The sequence below is a fragment of the Boleophthalmus pectinirostris genome, unplaced genomic scaffold, assembly GCF_026225935.1.
Source record: "Boleophthalmus pectinirostris isolate CB_2022bp ecotype Guang Dong unplaced genomic scaffold, ASM2622593v1 HiC_scaffold_23, whole genome shotgun sequence".
Taxonomy (NCBI): Eukaryota; Metazoa; Chordata; class Actinopteri; order Gobiiformes; family Gobiidae; genus Boleophthalmus; species Boleophthalmus pectinirostris.
Genome location: NW_026571207.1, coordinates 5,078,227 through 5,104,921, shown reverse-complemented (window position 1 = coordinate 5,104,921; position 26,695 = coordinate 5,078,227).

Sequence of the window (26,695 nt, the reverse complement as noted above, 5' to 3'; positions counted from 1 at the left end):
AGAAGCTATCTCGAAGTACACATAATAACATGAAGTGTAGGTCTGTGCAGTGGCAGAGTTAGCAATTTGGGGGCCTTAGGTGAACTTGAGTTTGGGGCCCTCACTGTAATACACAGTTGTTGTTGTTGTTGTTGTTGTTGTTGTTGGTGGTGTTTTTTTGTTAGTTTTTTTTGTATTATTATTATTATTATTATTATTATTATTATTTAATTTATTGTCTGTTTTTTTTTGTTTCTGCACATTTTTATTTGAATTAGGGTGGACTGGAAACGTGTCTTATTAGTCAGGCAGCCTACTAGATAACCAGAGCTGAAAGTAGTTTTATTTTTTGCTAATACAATTACATTTTTGTTTACATCTATTATATATGATTAAACTATGATTTTTTCAAATCAGGGTCAAGTTAACTAGTTCATTCTAATGTGAAAGGGGGGATAATAGATTTGATAATCAGACACTATTTTGATGGCGTTTTATTTTTTTTTAAATAAATTACTCTCATTTAATGTCATATTGAGAGAAACCCAAATTGCTCTGAGGCCTCGGCCATTAATGGCATTAAGGACAATTGTTGGGGGGCCCCTCCAGGTCTGCGGGCCCTAGACAGCCGCCTACTGTTGCCAAATGGTAGCGCCGCCTCTGGGTCTCTGTCACAAACATTTCATCTAAAGCTCTGAAATATATCAGTGGACCTAAAGCTCAAAAAGTGTTTTCCTACATGTGTGAAATTCCCCTGGACTTTATGGACTCAGGCTGAATGAACTCTACTCCACTTGCTATTGTCTTTTTCTCTTCCTAAATGCAGTTTTTGTTTTGTTTTTTTGAAAAATTTTGTTTTATTACTATTGTATTGTATTCTTACTGTATAATATGTTGTGTTTATGTTCCCTCATCCTGACATGTAACTGCTGATGACACACAGCTTGCTTGTTGTATCAAGTTAATGCACTCAGTTGTGTGTAATTTAAAAAGAAATAAATAAAAAAAAACAATTTAAAAAATCATCTATATTATGGTATTTTGTGATCTATGCTATCATGTTGTTTCCTCTTTAAAAACAGACCTGGAGTTGTGTTTTGTCACACATGTTTAACACACAAACCCCGCACATGAGTTCTTCTCCCAGACAGAAAATACTCCGTTCCACCTTGTGATGTCATGTGGTCAAGTGCTCAACTGTGGTTTTAAACTCCATACGCCTTCACTAGAATCATTTCACTACTGAACAAAAGGTAAAAGGTCACTGTTACCTTGAAAACTACCACTTCATGACATCGCAAGGTGGAACAAAGCACTCTAAGATTTGGAAATGTAGACAGACTAATAAACCAGTGTTACACAAACATGTATGAATGAAACAAAACATGACTGCAGGTGTGTTTTTGAGGAGCTAACAACACTCTAACATGGTTTAAAGCTCACAAGTGTCACTTTAGTGTAATATAAGACCTTTGCACATGGAGAATAGAGCACAGCTGCCACACAAAACAAAACCTTCATTTTACTTCGCACTTTTGCAGAAGAAATACAAAAGTGACAACACATTTTCAACCAATTTTTCACCCCACAAAGTCTTAATGAATACCTGTGTGTTTGCCAAACTAATTTCGGTTCATGATTGCAAATGCATGACTGATTTAATCAACGATTGCTACTCACCAAAAAGTTTGAAAAGGACATCTGGTGATTCTGAGCGTTTGTGTTGTTACATTTGTCTGCTATTGGGACAGAATCAAAAGATTACAATGACAAATAGATTGGAATAGATTTTTGTTGTTCTGCAATGTTGAGTGCACTAAAGAAATACAAAAAGACACACGATGTGCCTCATGTTACAATTCAGAATCACACAATACTATAAGATGAAAACGATATTAATACAGTAATGGGCAATGACTTTGAAGCCAAACCACCAAATCATCTCCAAATATTAGTTTTTAGTCTCAAAGAAGACCTATTGTGCTTGTGTCTGCCATGGAGTTCTAATCTATGACACCCGTGGATCATTCTGTTATAAAACAACTTAAAAGAAACTCTGCTCACTTTGAAAACTTTGCCATTGATTCTCGCCTGCTTCTGGGACAATGTGGATGTTTGCTACATTTGATCTTATTTATATCATATCAAAAAACGGTGTTAACTGCACTGAAAAATAAAAAAACAAAAAAAAACAAACTTCTGGGGTAGTAAAATATATTAAATCAGCATCAACTGTGGTCATTTTTACACTGAAATAACATAATTCTGTGAGAACTACAACATATTAATGTACTTATTTTACTCATGTAGTTGAAGTATTTAATGAGTAAGTTTTACTAAATAATCACCAACACCTTTTAAGGGTTTCACAGTCCCTGCTCACAAACCCAGAAATACTAAAGTCCCTGCTATGGATTTGGGACTGGGGCGACAGTAGCTCAGTTGGTACAGCGTTTATCCACTGATCCAAAGGTTGGCGGCTCAAATCCAACATTGAAAAAAAAAAAAAAACTATCAGGAGTCAGATCCACTGATGAATGCTGTATTTGTGTCCTTAGGCAAGACACTTAACCCACCTCAAACCCAGTGTCTGTATACACTGGTGAATGAATGTGTGAGTGGTGAGTCCTTGTTGTTGGAGATGCACGGATGGGCTACTTTTTCATCCGCAACCGCATCGCAAAACTCATCATCCGCCCGCTATCCATTTGCAATCACAGTTTTTAACCAGTTTTCAAAACCGCACCCGCCCACCATCCGCTCAGTCCCCTCCCATTTGCTCCGAGTTCAGAATTTTTTAATTCAGTAGTGAAACCACCACCCGCCCGAATTTAATTAAAATATTATTTTTCGTCACGTCATCCGCCCAACCGCATCTCTACTTGTTGTAAAGCACTTTTGTCAGTAAATACTAGACATATAATTATACATTAATGAGTAAGTTCTACTATAGAATCATCAACACCTTTTAAGAGTTTTACAGTCGCTACTCATAAACCCAGAAATTTTAAGTAATACCAAAGTCCTTCTAGATAAGTCCCTGCACTTGGCCGCTGGTGCTGGGCGACAGTAGATCAGTTGTTAGAGCGTTCGTTCACTGATCTGAAGGTTGGCGGTTTGAATCCCGCTCTTGACATAAACATCATGGTCAATTGAGCGGTCAGATCCACTGACCCACAGTTTAGCAGGTGTGATTCCAGCTCCCACAGATGAATGCTGTCGTTGTGTCCTTGGGCAAGACACTTAACCCACCTTGCCCCCAGTGTCTGTGTGCACTGGTGTGTGTGTGAATGTGTGAGTGGGTCCTTGTTGTAAAGTGCTTTGAGTGCCTTGTGGAAAAGTGCTATAGAATTTTTTTTTTTTTTTTTACTTAATTTATTTGCATAAATATGACTTCTAACTAAAAAAAAAAAAAAGAGTAACAATTACTCAGTAAATTTATGACTGTTAATCATGGTGGTAAATGTCAAGTAAAGTGTACCTGATATTACAGCAGTGAAATTTACTTAAAAAGTGCTAGTTCAAATTGTTACAAGGATTTTTTTTCAGTGTGCCCCAAGTGCTCCGATGACCACAGGCACCACGGGCATGCCTTCACCTTCCAGGCCTCTTCCTTGAGCCCCTGGTATTTTTCTAGTTTCTCGTGTTCCTTTTTCCTGATGGGACATATGATGGGACTTGGTATTGCGATGTCCACCACCACGGCTTTCTTCTGGCTCTTATCCACCACCACTATGTTCGGTTGATTTGCCATCACCATCCTGTCCGTCTGTATCTGGAACTCTAACAGGATCTTGGCTCGGTCATTCTCCACAACTTTTGGAGGTGTTTCCCCCACGTGATCTTGGTGTCTCCAGCCCGTACTCTGCGCAGATGTTTCTATACTATTCTATGCCCGCACTTGGTTATGTCGCTCCATGTTTGCTTTCCTTGCCAGCATCTTACACCCTGCAGTTATGTGCTGGACTGTCTCAGGGGGCTCTTTATGCGCTAGACCGTGTCAGGGGCCTCTGTGCAGTTATGTTCCTGTCTCAGTTTTGGTGTCTTTATATAACCACATATAACCACACTATTACTGTCAAAGTTAAATGCGTAGAAGCTGTGAGTCTTGCAAAGGAAGCTTTATTAGCATTTCATACCTGATCAGTTGTTTAAAAAAGTAAAATAAAACTAAAGAAAAAATAATAATATTAAGTTAAAAAAAAAGCATCCAGTCCTCCTCCCAGTGTGAGAAGGTGGAGTGGTCCTATACCCAGATTGTCCGATCTCATCTGTAACACTTAAGTCTTATCACTGAAGGCAGAGCTGTAGCGCACCTCCTCTGCCCTGATAAACCCGGTGCTATTGATTAGCAACAAGCCACAGCTAACCAGTCTCATTCTATCTGCAAACACACTTACAGAGAGGCCATTAGCTCCACCTGTATCAGAAAAAAACACATATTCATAAAATATGGACTACATTTTGTACACTGTAGGGTTGTCTTAAGAATTGAAAATAATATAAATAGTAAAACCAGTGTAGAAACTAGATTGGAGCAGCAGAAATGAACCGTTCCTGAATAGTTTTAGAATAGACTAGTATACGCCCATGGAGCACTGTGGAACCTGCCTGGACCACTGAGGGATTACAAATATAAGACCACACATAATAATAAAAGAAAGTACCACCATTTAATATTGAAAATTACATTCTACTGTCTTCGTGTTTTCATGTTATCGGACTCGACATTTGAAATTTTAGTATCCTGAAAACACTAATATATTGTAATACACAGTTCTGTTCAGTTCACTTACCATTGGAGTTCAAAATTCTCTTCACACTTATATAATCACCAAATTGAGTCTGGGACTAAACCTGGACTAGACCAGGACGAGAACAGGACCTAACTAAATCTACATTAGACTCAAACTGTGTTTTAAAATGGTAAATGGTCACATTTTTCTATTGCACTTTTCCAGCTTCAAGGCACTCGAAGCGCTTTGCAACAAGGAACCACTCAGCCATTCACACACACATTCATACGCCAGTGTACGCAGACACTGGGGGCGAGATGGGTTAAGTGTCTTGCCCAAGGACACAACAACAGCATTCATCTGTGGGAGCTGGAATCACACCACTCAACCCATGATGTTTATGTTGAGAGTGGGATTCGAACCGCCAATTTTCAGATCAGTGGACGAACTCTCTTGCATTGTAGTTAAAACACAGCCTAAAACTAAAACTATATAAAGATCACTCATACTTACAATACAATTATGGTCCATTGCTCTCATATTAAAGTGTGTATATGGTGTTTTAATAGCACTGTTTACTGTTCCTAGTCATTTTGGCAACATTAGTGCATCAAATATTAATATTTGCAGCTTTGTATTAAGAACAGTTCACTTCAGCGGTCACTGCAGTTTGAAATACTATGTGACATTACACAGTACTTCCCTGAATACAGTCAAGTATCTCTTAAACAGAGGGGGGGCGCTGGGTCTGGAGGTATAAGGAACAGTGTGATTGGTCTAACAGGTATCTGCACTTCAAACTGTCCAGGCATTTCTGATTACAAATGCCTGGAGATTGTCATTAGGGCAGTCCTGTGGGATGTCACATAGTACTTGAAATTGCAGTGGCCGCTCGAGCTCATTTTTGACTGTTTTTGAACACAAAGCTGCACATTTACATCGTTTTCACTCAAATAAATGCTAAAAAAAAGGACAGAAACAGTAGGACATGTTATTAGAACAGATTATATACAGAAAAAAGTCAAATTAGTTTACTTTAAGTCGATGGAGATGTCCAGATGCAAAACACTACAGAGTGATGAATGTATTTAGTGATCCAGGAAATCTTGTTATTTTATCTTCTTATATTTGGCTAATGCATCTCTGTGGAGCTTTAGCGCATCTTGCCAAAAACATAAAGTTTTTTTTTTATGTTCAATGCTGAGCTCATTGACAAAAATGGTGCACTCAAAGCTCAAAGTGCACAATATTTAAAGAGTAGCAGTTCCAAAAAGCTGCTTTACAATGAAAAAAAAAAAAGAAAAACCTCAACAAAACTTGTCCAAGACTCATCATGTCTCGTGATCCCAGTCTCATGTCTTGAGTATTTTTAGGTGTGTCTTGTACCATCACGATTTTGATGAGACCTGTAAAGTCCTTTAGATTAATTGCTGGATGGAGTCTTATTATTCTTTTTAATCTTTTCAGTTTTCAGACAACAGCAGAGAGTAGACGTTTTTGTGAATTAGCTCAAGATTTGGTATTTATATATAACAAGGCAGATTCAACTCATGATTCACAAACCAAATCTGTCTTTATATATAGACTGTTTACTAGTACTTTTTTCCTGTATAAATAGTAGTTTTGCATGAGCTCCCCCTGCAGGTGTAGTTTCGTGAGTGCAGTTTGGGTCAGATCCACAGAGATACATAATAGTTTTGAGAGCTTTTGCCACGCCCTTTATAGCTGACTGATCGATCAGCAGCACATAGTCCACTAAGAATGAGTTTAGGCACATTATCTTTATCTTTATTTGCAGATTTTCTACTTGCAACCAGGGAAGGTCTAGCCAGGTTGGCGCCACCTATTGCTTCCACTCAATTTCATTTCTCTCCAGCGACTAGATCAGGAATCAGAATACACTAGACGGTTTTCAAGAACCCCGGAAGTTGTAGACCGCGCACCGGCCAATCAGTGAAGAGCTGTGAAGCCATGACGCCAAACTCAAGCGCCTGTCTGGGTCCCTTTTGTGGTACAGCACAACAGTAAACAAAGTGGTCGAGATGGATGTAGACGAAGACAGATATTCTGTGTTGGCAACGATTCCCCAGATCAAGGATTTAAAACCGGAACAAAGAGAATGTTTATTGAATTTTATCAAGGGGAAAGACGTTATTGCCCTTCTTCCTACGGGATTTGGCGCATTACGTACATCACGACCAAATAGCAGCGATTTATTAAATAAACAAAATACTCACCTACCATCGAGCGAACAAATCCTTTCCACGAAGTGAAACCAGCTGATGAATCAGGCTAGGGAAGGCCTCCAATTTTGGGCAAATATGAGTGATGGACGGCAATATCCAATGGAATGATTCTTTGTTTACAATACACTCTGTGGGTCATAAAGTTTTAGACTGTACACAAACTTTAAGTACACAAATCTTTGTGACAGTTGCTCAATATTGACATGCAGAATGATATGTGATATAGACTGACCCTGACACTTCAGCTCACAGTCCATGAACAGAGCCACAGGAGTCGTAAAGTGCAGTATTAGCGTAAAAGTGCCATAGTGAGTATGATTTATGAGCTGAGCTTCGGTCAAAGTGCTTAAAGACACACTGTCAGCCATATTGGATATTTCAGCCAGAGGTCATAGTGGAAGTACATGTGCTGCTACTATGGGTAAAGCAGTGTCTCCACATGCCCTGCAGTCTGTGAAAATGGATTTTAACACAACAGAGAGAGACAGTGGCCCTTCATTTGTAGCGGACTTGCTCATTTATGCGGTCACTGTATGAGTTTTTAACCATGTGCTCACTCACTCACTCACGAGTTTTGTTAACAGGAAACAGTTATTTTTTTTATATTTTATTCTCATATTTATACATTTATGCTTTTTAATCAATAGCCTCTGTACACTGTAGGACCCTAGCCAACTCACTGTGGCTCAAAGATAATGCTCACATTTATTCAAACGTAAAAAAACAACAACAAACACTCTACCAACAGTAGCTCAGTCATAATAATATAATAATAAATCTCTATTTATAAAGCACTTTTAATAACTTCTTTGGTGTTCTCGGCTGGCCTGGGAACGCCTGCGAAGTCTGAGAGTCCTTGCTTAGACTGCTGCCCCCGTGATCTGGCCCCGGATAAGCGAAAGAAAGTGGATGGATAAAATCGAGCTAAAACCAGTTAAAGGAAGGCCAACCAATCAAAATGGGCTTTAAGAAGTGATTTAAAAGATGATACTGTTGGTGCGAGTCTTATCTCATCAGGCAGGTCGTTCTAAAGCCAAGGTGCACGGACTGAAAAGGCTCCATCACTTTCGTCCAGAGCCTGGACTTTGGAACAGCCAAAGGGACCTGACTGAGGATCTGCGGCTGCGGGAGGCTTGTACAGGGTTAAAAATTCTGAAATGTAACATGGTGCAAGACCTGAACAAGGTTTAAACGTGATTGATTCTAAAACACAGAGGCAGCCAGTGAAGCTAAAACAGGGGTCATGTGTTGACGTCTAAACCCAGTGAGGAGTTTTTCTTAATTGTGCGGAGGTGGAGAAAACTATCCAGGCTGGTGCCACCTAGTTCGCAAAAACCTCGGAAGTGTGAGTTCGGGCACCAGCAAATCAGCGAAGAGCCATATATTCTGTGTTGACAACGATTCACGAGATCGAGGATTTAAAGCCGGAACAAAGAGAATGTTTGGTGAATTTTATCAAAGGGAAAGATGTTATTGCCCTTCTTCCTACAGGATTTGGGAAAAGCTTAATATACCCGTTAGCCCCGTTGGCAGCGCATTACATACGTGACTACCAAATAGCAATGATTGGTTAAATGATAAAAAGTACCCGCCTACTGTTGAGCGGAAGAATCCTAATGCTGCGAGGTCAGACGGTTTCTACGAAGTGAAACCAGCTGATGAATCAGACTAGGAGAAAACAGGATTGGGAGACTTTTTTGATGTGAAGGTGGAAGTTAAAATTCATTATTATTAAAAAAAAAAAAAAAAAAAAACAGACGTAAACTTGACCATGAGGCCGAAGCGAGGAACCTGTTGTTATTTGTGAAAACATTTAGAGCCAAATTGTGTTTAAGGCCATTATGGACTTATTTTTGGCCTCCAACAAAAATCGTCAAGTTTCCCCAAAGTCTTTCCGCACAGTCGCATCTGAGCTTGAAAGAGTGTGACATGAACAAAGTGACAAAGGGACACTTCTCCTCTGCAGCAGTGCCCAAAGAGCGGGGGATCTGAAAGAGCGGTGCGCATTAGCATAGCTGTCACAGTCCGTCAGAAAACTCACTCCCAGAGCTCAGGAATACTAAGCAGCGTCATAGTGTGAAGCCGGCTCCAGCACAATGACCCCCGAGGAGACGGAGAGAGGACTGTACATGTGACCGTTCCCACCACAAGGGGTCACTGCAGAGGAAAGTGAGATGTCAAGGTCACACGCCTACATAACAAATCAGGAAGACGTTTGGAAACATGCAATGATAATTCCGGTGTAGTTCCCCAACACTGGGCTCACCGACCGACCCAGAAGTAAATGTGATCGCGGTAAAATGAAGACTGCATCCGTATGTGCTGTTTGGAATCATCTTGAATTTGGCGCCTCATCTCGTCTAATCACTTGTACCCAGTGCGCTCGGAGTTGTGCGTCAGTGGGGAAATGATGAAAACTGAGGTATGGTTCTAACTAACAATGGGCGAATGGAGCCTCGTGAAGCATTGACACCTCAGTCGCAATATTGTCTCAAATGGTTCGACGTGTCTGAGGCCTCGGAGAAACACTGACCTCTAGTGGACAAATTTAACCATTGGCACGCAGGTGTCTCAGCATCGATGAAATATTGTTAGTGTAAGACAATACTTGTGTGCAGAGCGACACCGTACCTAACAACAACAATAATAATGATGATTTAAAATCATATGTAAAGAGCAACATAAATAGCATGTTGTAAATAAGAAAATAAGTGTTACCTTGTTAGATGGAATTAGATCAAACTGATCCCAAACCATGGATCACTTTTTTTCCCACTTGTAGATGCCATCGAAAATGAAACAAATGCCAAAAGTCGCCAAAATCACCACTAACGTCACACAACACTCCTCACTACCCAACATTTTTAAGAAATATTGGTGCATCTTTTATACTGTAGCAGTTGTCAAACCACGGAAGTGCGCTGATACTCTGAAGCATCTGAACCAATCGCAGAGAGGAACATTTGCTGAGCCAATGAAACGCTTCGATACACTGAAGTGATTGACACGCAGAGCGAAGCAGTAGGGGGAGGGACCGGCACTTCCACACTTTGGTCACGTGAGCGGTTGCTGCGAGACGAGCACCGAGGCAGTGCTTCGGAGCGATCTGTTTCAGAAAGAACAAGACGTGACTGACTCAGACTTAACCATGAACAGACCGTGCCGGAAGTTGTCACCGCATGTTTCAAAACGTTTCCCGTCTCATCCGGTTTGTGACGTAAGCGTGGATACAGCCTATATTGCAGGGGTCTCCAACCTTTTTCTGCCTGTGAGCTACTTTTTTGTAAAATAAAAATGCCAGAGTTAGTAATTTTAGGGGCCACTTGGAATTTAGTAAATATAAGAGCCATGGTAAGCCTTAGATGAAGTACAAAACATAACCCATTATCCAGTAATCAGAGCACAAAATTAGGAATCAAAATTATACATGTACAAAAGAAATGAGCATTTAATGAGTCAAATTTGAGTTATTCAGCGGAATAAGGAATTGCAATATGTACAATTCAGAAATCTCTTGGTGAGCTACTTGGAACGGGTGGAGAGCTACTGCTTTAATATTGCTTTGGTTGTGGGGAGCTAAGATTTGAAAATAAAAGTAAAGCGTTCCAATGGACCGGGAATAAGTTCAGTTGTTCACTTTGAATCCCTCAGACAAAATGAACTTAGACTGCAGTCTGAAGTGACCCAAATCAGATTTTTCACCCCTATGCGACCTGTATCTGATCTTTTAATGACACTTTAAATGACACATATCTGACTTTTTCAAATGTGACCCAGGCCACTTGGATATGTGCTGCTAAAACCGATACATATCTGATCTTCTGACATGTGACTTCAGTCTGAATGGCCAGGTCACATTCATCCAACCTACACGTCAGGCTCAGAGTCTCTTCAATGGAGGGAAAGTGAGGTTAGGGAGTTTATTAATATTTGGGGGGATCGCTGTATTCGGGTCAAATTGGAGGGGTCTTATCGGAAATGGGCGTTTTTTGAAATGATTGCCAAAGAAATGGTCGAGCGCGGCTTCAGGCGATCCTGGCTCCAGTGTCAACGAAAAATAAAGAGCCTGCGAGCCAAATACAAGGAGGCTAAACACTCAAACAAATAAAGCGGCCGTGGACGTTTAACCTGTCCATTTTACAAAGAACAAAACATTGTCCATTTCACCAAAAAATCTGAATTGAATGTTAACTCTTTCCCCCCTGGACGCCTACTAGGAACAACCCATACATATGTTACTAGTTCTACCCATAGAGCATAACTGCATAAAAGAAAACAGACTTCCACGAGTGATTATAAATGATTTTTACACTCATGAACTTAATTGTAACACAGACATATTTGTATCTCTGGAAACCTTAGACTCTGAACTATTCATTTATGGATGTTTAAATGTGATTCAACTCATTTATAGGTTTATAACAGCTCACTGAAAATGAGAGTTTACCTGGTCAGGTACAAAATCGAAAACAAAAAACTACATTCAGCAGCTGATATCTGCATGTTCTGAGTACTATATTCATAAAAAAATAAAAAATATACTTTGTCAAAGTATTTAAACAGATTTCATATCACCAGATACAGTAGAGTCAAGTGTGCACCTGTTTTTACCTGTTGTACACCTGTGTGGACCTAATTCATTTTTTTTTATTTAGCTTATTCAACTCATTTAACTTATTCAACTTATTTTATTTATTCAACTCATTTAGCTTATTCAACTAATTTAGCTTATTATAATATGATAATATAATAATAAAACTCTTCCCCGTCAGTTTGTGTCCAGTATTTGTCATCTTGGCTATTTTCTCGTGTGCAGAGCTCCGCATGAGCGTTTTTTCTGTAGCGATTCTGTTATACATCGCATCTTGGAAAAAAAGACTGAAATATTTTAAAGGACTCGCCTGAGAAACATCCAGATTTCAGGGCAATTTTGGTTCATAATCGAGTATAAAGCTCAGATAGTTTGTTGGGATATCGCAGGACTCCACACAGACGCATCAGCGGCATTCTCACCTTCTCCCCGAAAGTCCGTCGCTGTCGCTGTTTTCCACTTTATAATCAACTTCAACATCATCACTTTGAAATCTATAAAAGTCACTTTCTCTAAACTTATCCATAAAATACGTCCGCTCCTCATTATTTCTAAAACTGTGCGCCGCAGCGCCGCGATCTTTCCATTGCACGTGTTTCGTGTTGTGTTTTTTTCCGGAAGCTACAATCGTCACTATTTCGATTAACTTCGGAAAAAATCGGCGAAAACATATCCTTGAATCCTAATGGTCAGTCTAGTGTGGGTTGTAGTGGCCCCACCGATCACAGTCTCTGTTTACATGTGAAAAACCGAGCCATTTCTAAAGGTCGTCAAATCTCGTCTTTAGTGATACGGCGGAGGTGTCAAAAGTCGTCATTAAGGGTTCAGGGGGGGTCGTCAAATGTCGTCTTCATGGGGGAAAGAGTTAAACCCTGCAGACTGAACATAGCCATAGATAGGGGAACAAAAGTGACTACTACCATGACTCTCAATCGTAACCCTTCATATACTGTATTTTCTGCACCATAGGGAGCTCTCTTAAGCCTCCAACGCCATCAAAAAACGACTGCGTGCCCTGGAATCCAGAGCGCCCTAAACACGAATCCACTCGGGTGTCCCAGCACGACTTCAGTAAACCACAAAGCCACACCACCAGCAGCGCACGCAAACAAACACGGAGCAGACAGCGACCGTGCAGCGAAACACACCCGCAACCACATTCATCACTCCACGCCGACGAGGAACGGAACGAAGGAACGAACCGAAATAGCAAGTGCAATGTGCCACTTCTAGACACGACTGAACAACTGAGTCACTGCGAACACGCCGACAATCCAGCGGTCCCAGACAGCACCCTCCCTACACGCCACAACTGAACAAAGCCCAGAGTCACCGTGAACGCGCCAAACAAAGTCCCACTGACCCATCCAACTGTTGTGTTTCCTTTAAAGTTCGGTTTGTGAAAAAAGTTCGAAAATAGACCATTTAATGACAGTGCGCCTTATAATCCAGAGCGTCTTATAGTGCGGAAAATACAGAAGTCACTGAGCCTGAATCCTTCTTATTAATACACTGCACATTTCTCTGATCTGGCCAAGATTTAAAAAAAACTTATTTCAGGTTATTCATCTTTTTTATCTACTTACTAGTTGTGAGACTGCTTAATTTTAGTCTAGAGTCTTGTCAAGTAAAATGATCTTGCTACATGGTCAGATAATTTCACTACTTTTAAGTCATTTTTTTTTTTGATAGATGTAAGTGTTTTGGCCAAGCTTTTTCTCTTCTCTCTTTTTCTCTTAATAAACCATTTGTTGATTATGAAACTATTCTTTCTTCAGGCTAATTAAGATACATAGTGTTACCAAATTTAGCATTACAATCATTGCCTGACGCTTAACATAGTGCTGTTTTTTCATCCCTGATTAAAGCCAGTGACAGCTCCTCTGCAGGAGTCATTACCAGGCTTATGTTCGTTATCAATTATCATTAACCTTGACATGGTATAAAGCAACAGTCAGGGGAAGCATGCGGCAGGCCCCTGAGGTCCCCAGTGTGCGGCAGAACAGAGGTGCACTTTGCGTTGACGGTGTGTATGTGTGTTTTCGTGAGCGATGGCAGAGGGGGGTGGTACGTGGAGGAGAAATGAAATTCCGCTGGAGAATTGCAATTAAACACAACAGCACTCCACCAGCGCCCTGTGTCGAACGGGACCAGCCACTTGGAGGGCCCGCTCGCTGTCACGCCAGAGCAGAGTGTGTGCTGCAGTTTCTAACACTCACAGATCTGCAATGTGATCACTATGAAAGGTGCATTGTGTAACTTTTCAGATGGATAGTCCGTCAAATGCTTTTTTTCATGGAAATGTTATTGGTGCTACTTATAATTTGCAGATATTATTTAGTATCGAAACCTCATCTTTTGTTTGTGTTATATTGTTGCAGTTAAACCAAATTGAAGGAACTAGTAGATTTCATCTTCTCGGTTTAGTTGTGTGGAGATCTAGAGTAGCATCAGGTAAGTCATTTCCAAAAAGCATGTGTTTGGAGCAGATTTCATAACCTGATTCATCAGCCGGTTTCACTTTGTGGAAACGATCTGACTTCGTAGCGATAGGATTTGTTCACTCAACGGTAGGCAGGTACTTTTTTTATTTAACCGCTGCTTTTTGGTCGTGACGTATGTAATGCACCAAATCCTGTAGGAAGAAGGGCAAGAACATCTTTCCCTTTGATAAAATTTACCAAACATTCTCTTTGTTCCAGCTTTAAATCCTCGATCTCGGGAATCGTTGCCAACACAGAATGTTTGTCTTCGTCTACATCCATCTCGACCGCTTTGTTGACTGTTGTGCTGTACCACAAAATGGACCCAGACAGGCGCGACGAGTTTGACGTCATGGCTTCACTGCTCTTTGGTGACTGGCTGGTGCACGGTCAACAATTTCCGAGATTCTTGCAAACCTTCTGGTGTATTCTGATTCCTGATCTAGTCACTGGAGAGAAATGAAATTGAGTGGAGACACTAGATGGCACCAGTCCTGCTACAGAGTTCAGGCTTTAGAGGAAAAAAAAGCAAAGACTAATCCTAAGACTTTTTGTCTGAACTACATTATCTGAAATATCTTGCTGCATATATTTGATATCTTTCATATGTATATAAAATGGATAATATGGAATTAGGCAGTAAAGAAAAAAAAGTGCATTGTGTAACTTTTCTGGTGAAGGGTCCGTTCAGCGTTTTCTCCCTGTTATTGCTTTGTCTGAAATGTTTCACCGTATGGTATTAAACCTTTCTATCTACATGGAGACCAAACCAGACCAAGTTACAGGTCAAATCTGTGGAGAGGCGACCCCGCTCACAGTCAGAATGTCTGTTTTTCTATGTATTTCTGATCTATAAAACCACCTGTAATTGAATAAATGTAATCTAGAGCTGTTTAATGTCATACTCTGGAACATTCCAGAGAGACCTACAGCCAAAAAGTTACATAGTGCATCTTTAAAAATGTGGTATTTTACTTCTATGGGGTATTGACTTCTCAGTGTTCTGTTCTATCTAGGCCCATGCTTTAAAGGACAAATACTCTGCTATTTTCTGATCTATGTTAACTTATATTTAGGCTGAGATCTTCTCTCAAACTGGAAACACTCTGTTCCACCTTGTGACATCATGTGGTAATACAGGATGGGCTCCTATAAACTTCATACACCTTCACTAGAGTCATTTGGAAACTTTCAGCCCTGGAACTGGATTCAAGCTTTGGAGATGAAGTCAAAATAATAATAATAAAAAAAAAGGGGGTTACTCAACACGTGTGAGTGAAACAAAACACAAATCCAGGTCTGTTTTTGAGGAGGTAACACTTCTATGGAACAAAGCAGATCTGACTCCACAGCAGTGAAAAACCACAGATCCAGGGGCTTTAATCTTCGCATGTAGATGTGAGCAGATGTGCTGGAGTGCGCCGGAGACTACAGCGCCGATCCTAATGAGAGCGCTGCCTTCACTCGGCTTCGGCATCCTGACGTGTCAAAGCGTGAACTCCTCCTCACAGGTAGCAATCACCGCAGCTTCCGAAAACAAGAGCCAGGCGGTGTGTAGCTGCCAAGCCCCGCCGCGCTCCCCGCACACAACACAAATGTACCACCTTGTCTCTGTCAGCGAACGCACCACTTTCATTCGAGCGGCGTGCTACGGTGCCAGCCGCCGCGATCCGCCCGAGACAACAGGAAGAGCCAGGTGCCATGTCTCACTTCGGAAATAGAGGATCTGCCGTGATGTGACAGCTGTATCAGAGCAGTGCGTACAGAATCAACGACAACGCACCCCCCCCGCTTCCCCATAGCTCCCCCAAAGATTTCTGCCCCATTTTTCATAGGGCACTGAATCGTTTGTGGCTAATGCTTCCCCTGACATCCAGAGCAGGTTAAACACAGACTGCGGGAGACTCTGCAGACGCTTCAACGTGCTAATAATGACAGGAAAGACATTTGTGTTGGTGTGGACGCTGTACTTAGTCAAATAACTGACAACAACTCTGAAACAGACTTTGTTTACTCTGCAAAATTAGCCATGCGCTCCAAAGATGAGTGTTTCTTTACAGACCTAACTGTTGTTTTTATTCACGCTCTGTGGTAGAAAGTGATGAAGTAAAATACCATCATACGAGGGGATGTATTGATCCATGATATCCAAAACAGTTTCTGTGATATCGTAATCAGGGGTGTCTCATGTTGGTCCAGGAGCCGTATCCAACCTACCTGGATCCCAAAGGGGCCAGAAAAAAAAAAAAAAAAAGGCATATATACCCCATAAATAGCAATAAATATTTCAAATATCAATAAAATTTCAAAAATGTGTGCAGCGAAATGCAAATCTAAATCTTTTTTAATTGATAAACTCTTTCTTTTACAAACTATTATATTATGAACAACCTGAAACGTTAAGAAAAAAATTCAACACAATGTTTTAACATGAACTTGTATACAAATAGGAATAAGTCAATTTTTCTTGGAAAATCCTGCACTCGGCTCCACTTTTCTCATTTTGGACATTTTGCTGATGAGGTTGTCATGGTCAACAGTCAAAACAACCGTCCTTTAAGAGCGTTTGGAAAGAAACAAGTCTTCATTTGTGCTGCTCTGGTGGGAGGGGCCACGTACAGAGGCGCTGGAGACGCTGATATGATAGAAGAAAATTACCAATATTTTAAAATAAAATATAATTCAAATATTTTAGTAGAAAATCAGCCGAGGGCCAGTATGTTTGACACCCCTGCACTAAAGCCTCGTTTCTATTGGGCTGGTACGGGGTGGTAGGGGTCCCGAGCAGACTGCTGGAGATACTACCTTCCAAGGGGGTCTAGCATGTTTAGGACCTTTACAGTGTCTCAAAGTCAAAGTGTTCTATGTAATAATAAATCCACATCCAGTCAGAGTCTGCTGTGTCTGCGTAAAGCTGAAGCCAAACTGAAAACATGAACCAAACTCTGCCAACATCCTCCTCCTCCTTCTCAGTTCAGTTAAAGTGTAATTCCCAAATGTGGTGCATATATCCAGTGTGGAGCACATGTCCCTAAACATGTAGCATAAAAAGGCAGTATGAAGTTCTCCATAACAGTCCACCTCTGTGCAGGTAACCGCGTAGTAAAATTAGTTGTCCAGACAAACCAGTCTAGGCCCATTGTAATGGAAACGCCTCCTAACTGTTTTACACCAAGTCAGACCCAAGTGAACACATGTAGATCACCATGTTTTATTTGCCAAAAACAACGTATTAACATGTTTGGGCTTTTTTTTACGCTGAATCTCCCCTCCCTTTGCTCTCCATGTTAAGTCACTCCCCCTTCAGAGCACTGTCACAACACATAACATGATATGAATTCCGCTAAATTTAACTGCACATCACATCAGGTTTGTCAAGTTGCTGTGTACAGTTTTGTATCGTGTTTTTGTAGATTTATGGTGAAGTGTCATGTGGGGTGACGTAGACTTGTGAGTCTTACACATAAACACAAGGAGGGTTCACATAAGGCCTGGAGAGACCTCTAAAATACTAAAACATGCATGGGTGATATCAAACCCTAGTAGAAACATGATAGAAAGCTCTAAAAAGAATAATTCACAAAAGAGCTCCTCTTTAAACAAAAGAGCAGTATTATGGCTCTATAGTGTCATCATACTTTTGTGTTAATGCATTTTCAGTTGTTGGCATCAGTGCACCACTCAGGCTGCACAGAACGAACATATTCGCCTGCCAGAATGTGAGGAAAGGAAATCCATAATCACCGCCTCTAGTTCAAACCAGGCCATGTGCCAAAACAAGGACTAGAACTAGAACAAGGCAACAAAGCTTTACATTAAACAAAACTCTGCACAAAAATTACGTCTTATTCCAGGACATATATAATGTATAAGCAACCATTGAGGTGAAAATAAGTCCACTGTACTGTCAGCTTTTAATTAGACAGCATTTTATTCTCCGAGCTTTACATTCACAGCAAAACTCTGCTCTGCTGCGGAAAGTGCTTGTAAGTAAGAGTATGAAGTGCAAGTATAGCTGCTTCTCAATGGTCCAGAACAGAAATAAACATTTAAAAATTTACTTTGAGAGAGAAAAGATCAGACTAAAAACTTTTAGTCATAAGCAGCTAAACAGAACCTTTTAAACTGCATAAAACTGAAAAGCTGACTCCCAATATTTAGTCCTGACTCTGGACACGAGGGTTTTCAAAAATATAAAAAAATCAAATACTAATCAATTCTAAAACTAATATCAAAACAAGTATTGAGCAGGCTTCAATACTAAAAAAGTCCCATTTACAGAACAAAAATGAAGATTTCCTGAATAGTTTTAGAATGATCTCGAGCTGGATCAGAACAAGTATCAGAGCACATAGACCAGTATACGCCCATGGACCACATGGAACCTACCTGGACCATTGAGGGATTACACAGATATAAGGCCACATGGGAACAGAAAAGAAAGTACTACCATTTAACGCTGAAAATCACATTCTGTTGTCTAAAGAAAGAATGTTTATTATCATTGTGTTATCAGAATCGTTATTGAGTATCAAGTCTTTTCTTTACTATCAAAATACTACTGGGCGCCACCCACCAGGACTAAACCAGGACTACAGCAGGAGCCGGGTCCCTGAGGTCTCAGATAGTCCGAGATATAGCACATGTGGACATATACATGGCATGGCATTTGCTTTGAGCGGCTTCTAATGCTAGCAGTCATTAGAGTTCACCGGCTCTCCTCCGCTGTATCCGCGAGAGGGACATGAGCACATTCTGCTGTCCGAATCCAATCAGAGAGTGACGTGTGGTCGTATTGAAGCCTTTATCCTGGTTTATGTTTCTAAACTTGCACGCTGTCAGCTTGGCACACTGCTGCCAGGGGCCTGTTGGGCAGAAACAGCTCTGTCACGTATTGCCAGGCCAGTCAGTACAGTGGTCCCTTAAATACAGGCGCTGTTGGACTTGCCACATGTCTCTCTGTGTCTGCGCTGGGCCTAAATAGAAATGGACCAATTACCCAGAGCGGGCTGACACGGGGCCTTGTCACGCTGTCTCTGAGCAGCCGCCCCCTTCCTCCTACAGACAGAGCGGAGCAGAGGGAGGGAGAGGGACGAGGGGAGGCAGAGGGAAGGAAAGAGAGAGGGGGAGAGTGTGTGTGTGTGTGTGTGTGTGAGAGAGAGAAAGAGAGAGAGTGGACAATTGCAGACACGAAAGACAAATCAATAAGTGCAGCTCCAATTCTGCACAAGAGCCAGAGCAGAGAGAGAGAGTGAGCGAAGAGGGGGGGAGAGGGGCTGTCCGGCAGAGTGGAGAGTGGCTGTGAATGTGTGAAATTGTGAAATCTAACAGAAGGATTTGGGGATTTAAAAAGGAACATTTTAGGATTTTTTAAACAAGAAAACACACAGATGTCAAAACACAAAAGACAAGTTAGAGCGTTTTGGCGTATAGAGGACACACACTCATTTATAAGTGTGAAAAAGGATGAGGGAAGCACTGATAGATCGGCACAGGAATGGTATTGGTATTCATGAGATTGTGTAATATCTGCATGGGCCAACAGCGCCGATATCAGCTGGTCAATATATCAGTCCGGTAATGAAAAGCTTAAAGTGCCCATCTCATGCAAAATAACTCTTTTCTCATTGTATCTTCTGCACATAAACAAGCACAAATTGGGTTTGGGAACATCCATTACACAATAGTTCTGAAATCTTACTGATTTCTTGGAGGCAGTCACAGATCAGGAACTATGAAAGGTCAGCTATTGCTCCTCCCCCCGCCCGTCCTGAGAAAGCACAGGCTCCACCCTCCAAAGGTGATGTAGGCTCTGAGTGAGCCGCCCTTCCTCCGCCATCTCAGGGAGGGAGGGGGAGACAGACGTGCACCCTGATAGAGGTAGGAATAAACTTTTATTCATCATGGAGATACAGCGCGTTCAGACGCATGCGTTGGACCCGGAATCGGACGAGGACTTTGAAGTGCACAAAGCTCAAGCACCACGTCGACATCAGCTGAACATTACTGATTGGTAAAGTATTAATAAACACTAGTAGATAAACTTATTATATCGTGTTCACTGCAGTGGAGAACAATGAGCTTATGCTGTCACTTTTGTTTCGGTGTTCATGTGGGAATTGTCAGACGATGCTCACAGAAACAGAGAATGTTTGCTGCCAGGAAATTCCAAGGGTAATATTTTGTATCGTCTTGAAATATAAATATTATTACTGATGGCGGGCTGGAGGCGAGGCGGAGGTGGTGGAGCGGGGGAGGGGGGCGGGTGCGAAGCGCTTTCTGCTACGTCAAACGCGTCATAGGTGTATCTGCCGCGTCGTCGTTGTAGCAGCTTTAGTTCATTGTCACGTGAGAGGGTGGCGGAAATACGCTGCAATTTGTTAAAAAAAAAACAAAAAAAGCCGCTGAATCAATAAAAAAAACACTTCGGTGACATATACAAGACCCACACATCACTCTTAGAAGGTAGAACGCTCTGAAAAGTTGATTTTGCATGAGATGGGCCCTTTAACCCTGCCATGCCTTCATAGATCATGTTTTGTGTATTTATGAAGAACGGGAGTATGGGTATGGGTGATGTAGGCTTGTAGGCGGAGCATAGTAGAGAGTCTGAGCTGAGCAGGGCTGGGGCTGGTTAGTACTTGGATGGGAGACCACTGGGAATAAAATGTGGCAAAAAACTGACATTGTGTCCACATGGCCTAGAAAGTGGCGAGTGAGTGATGGTGGATGGTGCAGATTGGCAGCCTCGCTTCAGTCAGTCTGCCCCGGAGCAGCTGTGGTTAAAATAGTAGTAGCTGTTTTATTCAGGCATTTTCCAGCACCGCAAAACAAAATAAAACAAAACATAGACTACAACCCTGTGGTCAAAGTTTTCAGCTTGTCCCAGAAAGGGTGGAAGTAAAAGGCTGGAGACCAACTGGACGTCTTAAACAGGAGTAGTTTATTCATTTATCAACAGTCTGAAACAGTGAACATAGTGTGATCTTTGCGTGTTCGAGTCCCTCTACTCTGCTTCCAAATGAGAAGGTTTATAAAACAAGTGTGGTGAGACTATTACCCCCAGTAGGCACCATTTAGACAGCAATATGCCACAATTTAGATAACGGTGTGCCCATGGTATGCCAAGGGAAGATCATGGTGTAAATATAGCTTTTTGTGTGTCAACGTTAAAAGATTCAGTATCATGTAGAGCGGGTTAATACAAACATTTTAAGACCAAAAATGACAAGGCTCACAGCAGCAGTTACAGAGAGAGGAGCCACAATATTCTAATGTAATACAACTGGAGTCAGGGTCAGGAAGAGCCAGAAGAGCCTCCTGGCGAACTTCCTATTTGGCACACGGCAGCTAGAGCGTTAACTATGTCCACTCATATATACGGTCAGTGGCTCTATATCATCATCATCATATTCAAAACATAACGCCTTATATTCTTTTTTTTAAAGGCTTCTACAATGTTAGACTTTTTTTTTTTTTTTTTTTTTTTTTTTTTTTAAGCTTAGTTCTTATCTTCATTTTTTTTTTTTTTTTTTTTTTTTTAAGATGCCCCCTTTATTGTCCCATGGGAGAAATTTGTCTTGGGACAGGGGGGACAACACAACACAAAGCAGCACATAAACAAACACCATAGAACAAAGTGAATATGAGACCAAGTATGACCACGAGTGATGCACCAACAGGACCTTTAAACTATTCTTATACAAGAATGCAAGGGCTTGCCTGTTTCTTATATATAAGAATATATTCTTAATTATTGCACATTCCCTAAGCCTATGTGCAGTTTTAATTGCACATTTGTTACGACCCAGCTCGTTTGGGGTGAGGGAAGTAACAAAAATAAAACCAAGATGTAAAATGGAATAAATTAAATAATGTTTAATTAACAGGAATGTAAAGGTAAATTAACAAAAGACTAAAAATATACAGAAAGCAACCTAAACTAAGAAACAGAACAACAGAATAAACAGAGTTTTGTGCCAGAAAAGGGGTCACGCAGGCTTACAAAAACGAGTGGTAAACCTTAAGGACACACACTAAACTAAAACACAAGTTCCCCAAATTAAACCACATAAACCCACAAACAGAATCAAGTGACCAAATCAAAAAAGGCACAAAACAGAACTAAACTAAATTACACACAGAGAAAACAAAATGGCAGACTGGCCACCAAGGCCAGCAGCCCGAACAGGTGCTGGTAATCTCCTTAAATAGGGGGAGGTGGCTGCAGGTGAAGTGGGCGTCAACTTGCCCCCACCAATCACAGACCAGGGCTCGTGCAGCAGGAATCAAGAGAACTCTGCAGAAATATTAGAACTAAGGCCTGGGGCCGTAACAACATTCCCTAAGCCTATGTGCAGTTTTAATTGCACATTCCCTAAGCCTTTTATAATTATTTTTTAACTGCACTATCTGAGTTTAGCAGATTAACAGCTAGTGGCACAAAAGTATTAATATTATATATTATTATTTGTTTCAATTGTTGTTTATCACCACCAGGTATGGAGTGAATGAATAATGCTCTGTGAAGCGTCTTTGAGTGTCACAAAAAAGCGCTCTATAAAACTGCTCCATTATCAGTGATGCCACTAACGCGCTACTTAGTAATGCATTAGTGTAGTCCGACTACTTTTTTCAGTAACGAGTCGTCTAACGCAGTGCTATTTCCAAACCAGTAGTCAGATTTAAGTTACTTTTCTAATACACTGCGTCTTACTATTTTGTGCATTTCAGGGTGATTTTTATTTATTTTTATTTTTTGTTATGTGACCCCAAAGACTATATAAATCGTCTCTGGTGACACGTTTCTCTATGACGTTAGGTCATCTCCACTCCTCCATGAGTCAGATGTAAACAGTGGAGGGAGAGAGGTACAACTTTTGCAGCTGGAAATACAAACATTATTTTGATTTTATTTCGGCTAAGGATGGCAACATAAAGGTTGGTTGTTCACTGGCGACAAAGTGTTGTCTGCCTTCAAAAAGGGGGTGGGGGATGAGCTGCTGCTGAAAGTAACTAATAAAGTAACTTGTAATTTAACTTAGTTGGGGCGGCAGTAGCTCAGTTGGTAGAGCATTTGCCCGCTGATCTGAAGGTTGGCGGTTTGAATCCAGCTCTCGACATAAAACATCACAGGTTGAGTGTTCAGATCCACTGACCCACAGGTTGGCTGATGTGATTCCAGCTCCCACAGATGAATGCTGTCGTTGTGTCCTTGGGCAAGACACTTATCCCCCCCTTGCCCACAGTGTCTGCGTACACTGGTGTGTGAATGTGTGTGTGAATGGGTGAGTGGTTCCTTGCTGTAAAGTGCTTTGAGTGCCTTGAAGGTGGAAAAGCGCTATAGAAAAATTTGACCATTTACTTTCAAAAGCAAGTAGTCAGTAACTTAACTAAGAAGTAATCAGTAGTCAGTAGTCAGATTACTATTTCAAGGTAATTATGGCCACACTGTCCATTATTATTATTATTAGAATCTTACAGCTAACCATAAGGGTTTGAATAGGGCCCAAGAGAGATCACTACATTAGTCAAACATGCATGGATGATGACTATAACCACTTCAGGCATATTTTTGATGAAGGAACAACATAACAACATGGTAGAAAACAAAACAAAAAAAGTCCTGTTGTAGCTCTACATCTCCAAAGGTTGTTCAAATTACGTCTGTTCCATTTTGTGATGTCATGTAATGGTGTTTTTCAAGTTCACAGCTCCACTTTACCTTTACTTTTACCTTTAGTTCAGTAGAGACCGGCAATTTCAAGGCTGAATGATGATACTGAAAGTGCATGGATGTGCGAATGGAACAAAACACATCCATGCACGATGAGGAAACAACATTATAACATAGCTCAGAAAATAGTGTCATATGAGGCCCTTTGAGTTCCCTTTTTTTTTCATTTACAGTAGCTTTTGATCATTTGTGAGAACTGTAGAGGCAGCCATCATGAGCACTGTGCGTCTGAGAGAGTCGCTGGCAGGTTTTCAGGTCACGGGGGGCGAGGAGAGGGGGATGCAGACGGATATGGAGAGGAGGAAAAGCAGAGCGGTCGATGGGACAGATGGACAGCAGCAGAATCGATACGGAGGCAGTGGATGGTTCTGGAGGCTGCACTCTACTTACTGTTTCACTATACGACCAGAAGGTATTTGGACATTTTCTAAAGTGGGTCCATTGTCCTTTTATTGTAACTTAACTGAAAATTGTGAAGAGCTCGATTATCACTACCGTTTTCACAAGCTACTTCACCACATTAAACCTCAGTACTTAAAGGGCCCATCTCATGCAAAATAACTCTTTTCAGATTTTATCTTCTGCACACAGTGTTGGGGAGTAACAGATTACATGTACCGGAGTTACGTAATCAGAGTACAAATTATGAGTAACTGTATTCAGTTACAGTTACTGTTTTAATGAGTGATAATTGGATTACAGTTACTTTGTTGAAATAAATGGATTACACGGCGGTATTTTCCTGTTTTCACATTTTGGGCTATATCCCCCTTTTTTTGTTTGTTTGTTTGTTTTTGTTTTCGGTAATTCCACTCATTGCTGGAAACTTAAACCAGGACTAAACCAGGACATAAACCAGGTCTAAACCAGATCTAAACTAGATCTAAACCAGGACTAAACCAGGACTAAAACCAGGTCTAAACTAGATCTAAACCAGGTCTAAACTAGATCTAAACCAGGACATAAACCAGGTCTAAACCAGGTCTCAACCAGATCTAAACCAGGAATAAACCAGGACTAACAGGATTTAACAGGACTAAAACAGGCTGCGTGGACGTGTCTCTTTCTCTTCTATCAATAATATTTTTAATACGGTTCAGTCTGGGCTTTTTATTTTCCTTTAGCAGATAAAACATCTTATGTTACGATATTCTAGTCTTTGCTTCTCTACAGCAAATCAAGTAATCCAAGTGTTCAGATTACATTACTCACTTTAAGTAATTTAATGGATTACGTTACAAACTACATTTTGGGGTATGTAATCTGTAATCTGTAGGGGAATACATTTTAAAAGTCACCTTCCCAACACTGTCTGGACATTTACAAGCACAATTTGGGTTTTGGAACATCCATTACACAATAGTTATGAAATCTTACTGATTTCTTGAAGACAGTCACAGACCCGGAACTATGAATGAATGACTATTGCTCATCCCTCTGAGTGAGCCGCCCTTCCTCCACCCATCTCAGCCCTGCAGCCACACAACCCGTCTAGTGGTCTGATAGAGGCAGGAACAAACTTTTATTCATCATGGCGATACAGCACGTTCAGCCGCATGTGTTGGACCTGGAATCAGACAAGGACTTGGAGATGCACGAAACCCGTAAAGGCAATGTCTTTATTGTCGGTGTCATAATCAGACATGTTGTCGCTAACATTCCGAGCAGTGAACAAAGTGAACCAGGCGCGGCTGTCACCTGGCGGCAGCGCGCAGTGATACGAACAGAAAGAAAAAAGTGCCAAGTGATTAAGGGTCTGACTTTTTTGAGGTTGATGGTTTTGTGATGCAGTTGTATCACTCTTTTGAACACATGTTGTTTTGAGAAGAAAAACACTTTATTTTACTGTCCCCAACCAACTTGCTGGACTACTTTCGTCAGCACCGAAAACGTCCAGTATCTCGGCTCACCGGACGCTGTCGGGGGTAAGTCAGTGTGGATGCACGACACTGCTCACGGGGAAGCCACACAGATTTATGTCAAAAAACCTGAACTATCCCTTTAATGATTGGTGAAGTATTAATAAACACTAGTAGATAAACTTATTGTATCATGTGCACTGCAGTGTAGAACAATGAGCTTATGCTGTCGCTTTTGTTTAGGTGTTCATGTGGGAATTATTATTTATTTATTTATTTTGCACATATAACATGACAATAAAAAGAAACATGCTAGATAAAAAGTAGGTGCCGGAAGAGACAAAAAACCCAATAGGGCTTATATTAAAGCCTTCACCTTATGAATACATTAAAACTTTTACATTATCATTGTGCATAAAAATATATATATATATATATAAATTATATTTAAACACCATGCATTAAATTCTTTTGATTCAAACATGGATTAAAACACAATAAGAAAATTCACAATTGAAAGATTATCAAACATTAACATGAAATATCAAACATTTCCTCAAACTATTTTTAAACAAAGCCTCTGATCTGCCATCACAAACCAAATGTGAAAACTGACTCCAATCAAGAGCTCAGTTTTGCCTACGATACAGAGGCTGTAAATTCTGATCTTGAGCTCTTGGGAATTGTTAGCCGATGTGGGGTGGAGGCAGGGCAGAGGCGGAGGGCAGTTGCGAAGCGCTTTCTGCTACGTCAAACGAGGCATAGGTGTAGCTGGCCACGTCATCGTTGTAGCAGCTTTAGTTCATTGTCATGTGGGAGGGTGGCAGAAAAAATAATAATAATAACGTCGAATCAATCTAAAAACCACTTCAGCGACATATACAAGGACCACACATCACTCTTAGAAGGTAGAAAGCTCTGAAAAGTTGATTTTGCATGAGATGGGCCCTTTAAAGGAGCTGCACTGTCTGTAGGCTGTATTTTTAGGGCTTCAGTTATGATTTGAGGTGGTAGATTGTGAGCATGAGGAGTTGTGATTTATGTTTTAGAAGTGTGCAGACTATT